Here is a 9,215-nt window from a genome sequence, read left to right on the forward strand (position 1 = left end):
GAGCTTAGAGGGTTACTTTTGGTGCTCTCTTGAAAGGAACTAGAAGCTTGAAGAGGCTAGTTTGAGTAGAAGGCAGTAGATCCGGGATCTCCTCCAATGTTGCAGCTACATTGAGGTATAAAGTTGAAACTGTAGCCTTTTATTACTTAGATCTTCTTCTATGAAAGTTTATGGCCATTAGTAGCCTAGTTTCGAACTATTCTTGGATTTGAGTATGATATGAAGATTTAGCTTCAGATCTGGATATCTTAGGGCCTTGGTGGACGTAAAGTTTCCAACTTTATCAAGTCTTGACCCTCCTTCATGCTCTAAGACCCTTGATAAGATTTTTTAAGTGTTTTAGCCCTTTTATGCCTTGAATGGATGTAAAATTAGCAACTTTACATGGTATTGCAACCCTAGGGGACTGAATCTGTAGTTTGGGGCTTTAGATTCGATTGAAAAAAGGCTGAATATGTTAAGACTAGGAAAACTCGACGAGTTGCCCTGGCAACTCGACGAGTTGGATCGGGTTTCCCCGCCCTCAAGATACTGAGTGAACTCGACGAGTTGATGAGACAACTTCGCGAGTTGGCTAGGGGTTTTCCCGGTTTTCTGAACACTGAAAGAACTCGACGCATTGCTAGATGCACTCGACGAGTTGGGGTCAACATGGACTATTAACCTTGACTATTGACCTTGACCTTGACAATGGTTAACATGTTTGACTTTAATGGTATTTTGGTATTTCGGGATTTTGACAAGTAAGTCACATGGCGGTTGTAGGCTGTTTAGTTGGAGTTGTAGATTGGGATTGATCTTATCGGTTCATCATTTCTTGAGAGGTGAGTCTCCTCATCATACCAATGGGTCTAAGGCACCATGGTCGACACTTAGTATAACACCTTGGAGGGTTTCCATGACATCCTAGTATATTTGCATGATTGGCTTGTATGATATTCCTTGGTTAGCTAAGAACATGTTGGGGTTCCCATGGCAGTTAGTGAAGACCATGCGGGGGTTCCCATGGCAGGTAGCTAAGACCATGTGGGGTTTCCCATGGCAGTGGGCTAAGACCACGTGGGGGTTCCAGTGACACTCATTACAAGACTTTGGAGGGTTTCCATGGCATCCTATATGTTTGTATACATGGCTTATGTGGTATGTATCGCTTATAGAGTTAATATGGATTATATGACTATGTAGATTGTATGGGGTATGCTATGGGGAACTCACTAAGCATTAGCTTACAGTTTGATGGTTGTTTAAGGTTCTTCAAAGCCTAAGGGCAAGGGCCTGGCTTGATGGCTCGACATGCACTCTTCAGCGATTTTATTTGGGGACACTCTAATATTATGTAAAATGTTTGATATGTGGATTTTGAAAACAATTGTGATTGGTATTTTTTTGGTTATTGGAAACGATTTTGTTAATTAAAAATGATTTTATTTTTGGAAATTTGGGTCGTCACATACGTTTTGAATCTTCATCATCTGAGAGATCTTCACTGTCAAAGGCGAATGATAGGGTTATCATCATCTCTTGTGCAGTTGAACAATTTAGAACCAAATGATAGACATGAAATGGAAGAGAATTTCCAATGATCCTCGCCTTTACATCAAGATTTAGAACCCTTTTTTCTTCTTTGTTGTATCCTGACACTGATTTTTGTTTAAGTTTACTACCGGAAGCATTGTTATTAGATGACTGATACATCGAGATGATGGGACCCTTGTTGATGATATCAAGCATATCATAGTACTTGGTCCCGTGAACATCCATGGCTTTTGATTTCCAAGCAGTATAGTTGTGTTCATCAAAAGGAGGGATCTTGTTATGAACTGATGACTTGGGATTATAAGAGGTCGATATGATAACTTGAGTGCATCGTAAACCGGTTCTGATACCAGTTGAAGGTTTGTATCGATCGAATACACTTCATGTATGAATAACAAAGAACAAACTAACTAAGCAAAGATTAAACAGGAAAATGATGAACACGCATAATCACAAAGATGCTTTCACTAAGAAAGAATGTTCTCACTAAACGAAGGTCACAAAGGCGGTCACAAAGACATACATTAGGTTTTCACCATAACTTTAATATATACAATGACAATAATTGATATCCCACTAATTAAGGTATGTATACCTATCTAAGTATAGGTTTGACCCAAATCACAAAGATGACGGATCATATATATATATATATATATATATATATATATATATATATATATATATATATATATATATATATATATAAGTATACATACACACACACATGTATAACTGCATAATATATAAAAGATCACCAAGATCATTGGTTCACGCTCTGATAAGACTGTGTGTTGGCGCTGGCACTGGTGTTGACGCTGGTGGTAAGCATGTAAAGTGTTTGACTCATCAGATCATTAGATGTGACCTTAAATGTTTAAGCTAATTCTAAATTTTTAATCACCAAAATTAGCTTGGAAATCTTGGAAGTTTTAAGATCCCCACCACTATGTTCCAATGTCCGAGAATCCCACTAGGTATTTAGGATGTTTCTGTACCAAGCAACAGTATCTGAAGGAGCATCTAAGAGACCCATTAAGATGCCAACATGAAAAAATAAGGAAAATTCGGATTTTGGCATCCCTATAGGAGATGATCAACCTAAAATGAGAAAAGACTCTTTATATGTGATTTTCCTTCAGTTTGGTGGTTCAAGAACACTTGCAAATGTTCTTAAAACACATTGTTGTTCATCAAACTTAGGATCTGAGGCAACAAATCGTCGAGTTCAACATCGTTTAACATGTGAAGATCCTCAACCATTGGATCATCAATTCTACCGCAAGGTTCATTTGTTCTAGGTTTTTGTGACTATTGCACGTCCTTAGTTTCACGATTTTTTGATATATATATATATATATATATATATATATATATATATATATATATATATATATATATATGTATATATATATGGAAGGCAAAATGTTTTAAGGTTACTTGTAAGAGGATTGTAAAATGTTAGGATCATATGTGTTTTGATTAGTACTTTTACTTCAATCAAGTTTAGTTTTTTGAAATCATTTTTATGGACAATAATTGGGTTTGGGTTTATTTATATAACTAATATTTATATTAAGATATTGTATAATATATTCACTAACCGTTATGAATTTAAGTAGTACGAGTAGTTGAATCAATTATACATTATGCCGAATTTGTAATATTGAGTGGTTAACATAGTAAGTGGTAATTATATGCCCGAAATACTATTAAACCACTCGTTGTTACTAGTTTTATGTAGACATAATAAGTAAGTCAATTAGACATAATAAGTAAGTCAATTAGTAAGCAAAACATACTGTAATCACAAAATTAAAAAGCAAAACATACTGTAATCACAAAATTAGAGATTGTTTGTTATTATGTCTAAATAACTAAATTCAAACTTAAAGGAATATATACATGTAAATATGAATCTCTAAACACCTAACAAAAAGTAGGGTGATAATCACATTATATTCGGGTTAACTGGTCAAAAAGTTCTACCGAGATACAACCTATGTAAATAGTCATGTCATACTATTCAATCCTAACGGAAATATGTCAAACCCGGACATGACTAGCCTAAATCATTTAAATATACAGGTTCACAGGTCATTCTCATTTAATTAGGGAAAATTCCAAAAAGATAAAAAAATAAAAATAAACTGATAAATAATCTAAATTTCATAGAACATAAGTCGGAAATTTTCAATCGTAAATTATTTTACATGTCTTGTTAGCTTTTGTATTTTATATCTTTAAACCCACATCACTAATGAGAGTGAGACGTATAATGAGACACGCGTATAGTACAAAGTTGCGTTCAAGATTTAGTGCAAAATGCAAATGTGTCCCATCTAAGAAAAACATTAAAGAAATATTAAAATTTATTTTTATTCCAAATATAATATATGGGTTGGCGGGTTTGACCAGCGGACCCAAGTATAACTTCAGTATGACCTGTATAACAATGGATTACACTGAGTGTGTTGGTTGTTTCAGGTACTTCAGAGCCTAAGGGGAAGGGTCCAACTTGATGGCGCGTCATGCACTCTCCGTCGATTTTATTTGGCGACACTATGATATGATAAATAAAATGTTTGATACTATGGATTTTGTAAACAATTGTGATTAGTATTTTATGGTCATTGGAAACAATTTTGTTAATTAAAAATATTTTATTGGAAATTTGAGTCTTTACAAGTTGGTATCAGAGCCTTGGTTTGAGGGATTCGGGCACACTCTCGGGTGTGTCAGGACTGAAACTGAGGAAATGGTAAAATTGCTTTTAGAAATCAAAAGTTAAAAACTTCTTAAAATGGAAAAAAGGGAGAGTATAATGCGCGTAATTGGCCGAGCTCAAGTAAGTGATTCCCCAATATGTTAGCCATGTTATACTGATATTTGGATTATGATAGTCGGATGGATTTTGCTATGTGTATGCTTTAAAAATTGTATACGGTTAGGATCTTATAGTCTTAGAATGATTGATATGGCCCTATTTCCTATTCCTTGTCTGGTTGTGGTCCTAGGGTAGAGTATGTTATTCGAAAGTCTATTTGATCCTGTTAAGCGTATAATTTTCATGCATAGTGTAACCTGTTTTGATTGATCTGAGTTCTGGTTTGATATGGATGGAGAAAATCTTAAGATAGCCTAGGATTTGAGTTATGCGATAGCCTGTGAGATATGTTTGTTTTGGACGAATTAGAGTTATCAGGTAGAACCTTGGGGAAGGTACAGGTAGGTGTGGAAGGTAGTATTGGGCCCGTACTACTGAAAGAACAAGACCTGTACCCAAACTGATGTTAGCTCTGGAAGATCTAAGGAGAACCGGTCTGGAGGGATCCCCTTTTTTGATATTTAATCATTCTGTCTTATGGTATTTATGATCGGAATGGTGGAGATACGACATGGAGCAGGGGGATTAGGATCAGGATTAGGACCCGTATATGGGTTGGGTGACGGTACCGAGCCCATTGACGAGAGGCTACGCGAACTTATTGTAGTTGAGGTTATGATGGGCATCCTTGACGCTACCCTAATGATTTTTGGGATAGTCAAGGAAGGGATGATGGCGATCATGGAGGAGTGGCTCAGATCTTTCCGAGTCGAGATTGCTACGGGCCAGGTTGGAGCTCAAACTCCCTTGTTTAGGGAGTTCGAGGCGTGCTGAGCGGTCTGGGACCCCATAGCTACTCGACGCTGGGTGGAAGACATGGAGAATGCCCATTGCACGAGCTTTTGCCCTGATGCGGAAAAGGTGGGGTTTGCCTTATGTATGTTGAGGGACCAAGCCAGGGATTGGTGGGAGGAGGTGACTAGCCAGGTGGGAGCAGCCAGTGTAGCTGAGATGACATGGGCAGAGTTTATCAAACGCTTTGATATGGAGTTTGCACCATCTATTGTGGTGAAACGGTTAGTGAGGGAGTTTCAGGAGCTCCAGCAGACCACCGAGACTGTGGCAGAGATTACCGCAAAGTTTTGGGAACGAGCACCGTTGATCCCGTACTATGCTACTGATGAGGATATGAGGAGGAAGAGGTATCATTCCATGTTGAGGGATGATATTCGTGAGTCTATGAGCTTTATAGGGTGCAAAACCCTAAATGAGATGGTGGAGAAGGCCTGAGAGCGGGGAATGGAGTTGGAGCTTCGCACCAAGCGGAAGCCAAAGCAGGTTCAGATAGTAGTAGGTTAGGCTAAAATGCCTAAGACCTTGGATTCTTCGGGTATGGGCCAGCAGGGCTATGGCCGGTGTGCCAAATGTAGGAGATCGCATGGTGGGGTTTGTTGGGCAATGGACATGGTGTGTTATACGTTTGGTTAGCCGGGCCACGTAAGCAGGGACTGCCCCAAGAAGGGATTGATTTGTTTCCACTACAACCAGAATTGCCATAAAAGGCCGATTGTCTGAGGTTGCAGGGAGGATAAGGAGCAGTGGCGACGCCTACGCCCACCATAATGAGGATCACTGATGGCTGCCTTGCCAAGTAGGATGCTCCTGCAGTGAAGAGTTGCACCTTTTAGTTGACAACCGAGGAGGCTCGGTCAGCGCCAGATGTCGTTGCTGGTATGTATTTAATTTTTCCTGCTTGATATTTATTTGTTTTGCTTATGTGTATATATGTGCTCCTGTATAGGGACCTTTTTGGTCAATGGTATGTCGGCTCATGTTCTTTTTGATTCGGGAGCTACCCAATCGTTTGTATCTCTTGTGCTTAGCAAGAAGTTTCGGGATGCTTCAGGAACTTTGGATTCCCCACTTGAGGTTGAGATTGCGGACGACCACACTGTGAGTGCTATGAGAGTATATTGGGACTGTGTCCTGAATGTGTTTAGGGAGAGGTTCCGGGTTGATCTGGTACTGATACCATAGCGAGGTATGAAGGTGATCGTTGGGATGGACTGGTTGGGGGCTAATGGAGCATTGATATATTACGAGCTCCATCCGGTGAGAGTTCAAACCCCAAGTATGGGGGAACTGGTTATCTATGGAGAGAGGGCCTCGCAAGGGCCAACCCTCTGTTTAGCTGCAAGAGCTAGGAGACTTCTCTATCAGGGTTGTTCTGGATTTTTTGCATACGTCTTGGATTCGAAGGTGGAGATACCAACAGATTTGGATAGTGTACAGGTTGTACGGGATTATTGGGATGTCTTTCCCGAGGAGGTACCTGGGATGCCTACAGAGACAAAAGTAGAGTCTCGTATCGATTTGGTGCCGAGTGCCGTTCCGATAGCTAAGGAATCGTATCGGCAAGCTCCGCCCGAGATGCAGGAGCTGTCTATGCAGCTTCAGGAGCTACTAGACCGAGGGTTTATTCGTCTGAGCAGTTCCCCGTGGGGAGCATCGATCCTGTTTGCGAGGAAGAAGTACGAGTCACACATGATGTGTATTGATAATCGAGAGTTGAACAAACTAACGGTGAAAAACCGTTATCCACTCCCAAGGATCGATGATTTTTTCGATTAGTTGTGGGGTGCATCTTGGTTTTCCAAGATTGATCTTCAGTCGGGGTACCATCAAATGAGTAATAGGGATGAAGATATTGTTGGGTTTTGAGCATTCTAACAATCCTAAGTGTACATGCAACCCTAAATACCTTGGATCTATGTTTTCTCTATTATACATGCAAATATGAACTTTCCAAGGTATTCATCCTAACTAGCATAATAACATTGATTCATATGAATATATCAAGTTAGAATTATATACCTCTTTGATGTAGAATGTCTTCACGAAGCTTGAGTGCCTAGTGCCCCAAGTGTGACACCTCAAATGGTTCACACAACACTAAATACACTTGGAATAGATTAGAGAGAAATCCACACTTCATAAAAATCGGCTAGCCCTTTCACATATTCTCTAGTGCCAATTTTGTCAACAATAAGATGCTTATATAGTCAGTGACAATTAGGGTGAACCCTAATTGTCATTGCTTTCCATTTCCTTGGATACATGGGTTCAAATATACCATGGAGCATCTTATGGGTTTTAGCCCAACTTGATAATCCATGGAGTCTTAGCCCACTATACAAGTATGGATGATTTACACAATCAACCCATATATTTAATTAGTCTTCTTTTGATCACTTAATTAATCCTAGATTAATTCTTGCTCAATACTAATTAAATAATCTTATTAATATATTAGAACTTATAATATATTAACCAACCTTAAGTGTTATTTCTATCATTATAGTCTATCCAAATGCATGATGCCATGCAACCCAAATGGATAATGTCGGGTCGGGTCAAGTCTTACCAGTTATAGTTATGGACTTAGACATTAATCCAACAGTCTCCCACTTGGATAAGTCTAAAACTATTATTGCAAGTATGACTTCAATAACCGACTGGCAATCATAACTCTCAAAAGCTTCTGTCGAACTCTGACCTTGTCGATGATCTCTAACCTTTGTCAATGACTTGTCCATTACATAAGGGATTATATATTCCTCCATTCTAGATATCATATGGACTGAGACAAGGATTATAATCAATCTCTCTGTCCATTTATTCCCGATTTCTGATTTATGACGACTGACTAATTGAGCAAATCAAATCAGTCCAGCCCCCGGCCGAGCACTTACATTTGTCATCACCAAATCATCGAGGGGCCCACAGATTTCGCTTTTATCCCAAAGGTAAAAGGAATGGATAAACTTCGACACATATGGCTTGTTCTACTACTTGTTGAATCATACACAAAGGCACATTTTATAACATTGAGTTACCAATGAGTTTTCGTACAATCAATGTATAACCACCTCATAGTAACAATTCATATCTCTAGGTCTGAAGAATATAAGATATTATTGTCTCATGATCACTCGTGATAAAATCAATAAGGTGATTCCAATGAGCGCGGGTTGAATCCAATACTCAGAACTTATGAGCACTCATGAGTGTTGTAGCACCACCTTGTCCAACATCTTATACCTCTACAAGCCCAACCCATGATAGTCTTGATTCATATCTACTTCCTACATATGACCGACTATGGATGGTTTGAATAACTTAATCATTCAGGAAGAACAACCTAGTTATTCTGGAAGTCAAAACATGCAAAATGAAACACAAGAATAATTGAATCTAGTATGGTATCAAAACTTATGAATATAAATAAAACACTTTTTATTTATCACCATACTCATTACTCATTATTCATTGTTTCGGTTTGGTCAACTTTGTCCTCGAATTAACAACACTAGTTGTCCCATGCTCCAAGCATGTACACTATGTTTTTCTAAACAATAGCTTTGCCATACACTAAGTATGCACTCTATGTTTGTCTATGATCCTTACTTTGTGAAATAAACCAATTCAAGATAATTCCAATGATTCTAATTTCACACATCCAATTCCTTGCTGCAAATGCAAGAATTCCAAATTCCTATCATTTATCGAAATCTGTTAGATTCTAAACTTATATGCATTGATCATCTTGTAATGATTATGCACAAAGTCACAAAGACTTGACAACAAACATTACAGAGCATTCCAAAGGAGATCAACTCCTTGGAAACATCCTTCTTGAATTAAGTTTCCTAATCTTACATAGATTGAATAATTTCTAACTTTGAAACAATTCCATATTCCATTTTGACTATCACTTCTGAACAAGAGTTGCTTCCTTACAGATTATGTCAATATGGTCCTTCCATAATTAACACTATACTTCTAACTGTCC

Source organism: Lactuca serriola, chromosome 8 (genome assembly GCF_051521515.1).
Source record: "Lactuca serriola cultivar US96UC23 chromosome 8, Lser_US96UC23_V15, whole genome shotgun sequence".
Classification (NCBI taxonomy): domain Eukaryota; kingdom Viridiplantae; phylum Streptophyta; class Magnoliopsida; order Asterales; family Asteraceae; genus Lactuca; species Lactuca serriola.